Source organism: Canis aureus, chromosome 15, assembly GCF_053574225.1.
Source record: "Canis aureus isolate CA01 chromosome 15, VMU_Caureus_v.1.0, whole genome shotgun sequence".
NCBI classification, from domain to species: Eukaryota; Metazoa; Chordata; class Mammalia; order Carnivora; family Canidae; genus Canis; species Canis aureus.
The window spans coordinates 44,553,622-44,555,012 of NC_135625.1; positions in this window are offsets into that span (position 1 = coordinate 44,553,622).

The following is a 1,391-nucleotide window of genomic DNA, read 5'->3' on the forward strand; positions in this document are numbered from 1 at the left end:
ACCCACCTCTTCCCCCATCTCACTCAGTAATGGCAGGTCAGTAGCTTGAAGTGGACCAAGGTGGGAGTATTTACACTGTGGAAACAGTTGGCGGAGGCTACCTAGCAGGACTCCCCTGCCCTCCTGCCCCACCACCCCCTCCCCATCGCAGCTGGTCATCACGACTGCAATGATGAGCCCCAGGCAGTTGAAGAGCATTAGAGGTTTTTGAGGTTGGTTGTAGAGCCAGGCACCTCCCGCACAGAAGACCACCTCCTCAAGCAGGCAGTACCATTTTCCAGGTGCGGGAACCGTGAGGAACCTGCTCGGGGTCACACCTTCACACCACATCCTGCCTCCAGCTGCAGAGGGCTACAAGGTCAGGGTGGGGGTAGGGGGAGGAGGGAGCTTCGGCCTCCAGCAAGTCCAGAGTCTGTTCTCTGCTGCCTCAGTTTCCCACCATGTTCTGCTCTTCAGCACACTCAGAATCCCCTGACAATGAGTGAGAACAACACAGAGGCCCAGGAACACACGGAATGCACAGAGCTTCCCCGTCTTGGCTGCAGGCCTTCTGTGAGGGTGGGGGCTCTGAAGCCTTGGAAGTAGCCCTCTGTATGACCCCATATGCCCCCCAGCATTGCCCCCCACATGCCCCTGTATGACCCTGTATGCCCCCCATATGCCTTCTGTATGCCTTCCATGTGCCCCTCATATGCCCTCCATTGTCCCCCGTATGCCCCCCGCATGCTCTCTGTATACCCCCGTATTCCCCCCATACCCGCCATATGCCCCCCATATGCCCTCTGTATGCCCTCCATATACCACCCTGCATGCCCCCACATGCCCTCTGCATGCCCTTTTTGCCCCCTGCATGCCCCCAACATGCACTCTGTGGATATAAAGGCTGCTGTGAATGGGAGGGGAGCACAGGTTAAATCCTCACCTTCTGAAAAAAGGCCTGACCTGGATCTGAGACTTGCTCATCAGGGGTCCTGTCCTCAGGGGGGTCCCTTCAAGGGTGGGTGTGTTTTACTCCCAACACCCATCAAATAACTGGCAGCTTTGTGTGATCCATATTCTGATTGGCTTTATATTTGAATTCAAAGCTGTTTCTCCTGGCATGACCCCACCAGGGCTTTGCTCTTGCTGCCAAAAGCTATGGGGAGCCTGCCAGCCCGGGGTGGGGACGCTGGGCGGTGGTTCCTTCTACACACAGAACATGTTCTCTCAGCAGAGGTGCCTTTCTCAATGTCTCTGTGACACTGATCCTTTGAGCTCGCCCTTTGGAGGGTCCTCCCCAGGGTCTCTTGGCCTTTTCGGCCTTGTCTGCTCTTCCAGGGGAGAGCACAGATCATGACCTGGGGAGAGAAGCAGGCACCGCCCCTGGGCGCTCTCTGCCTGTCACCCCATCA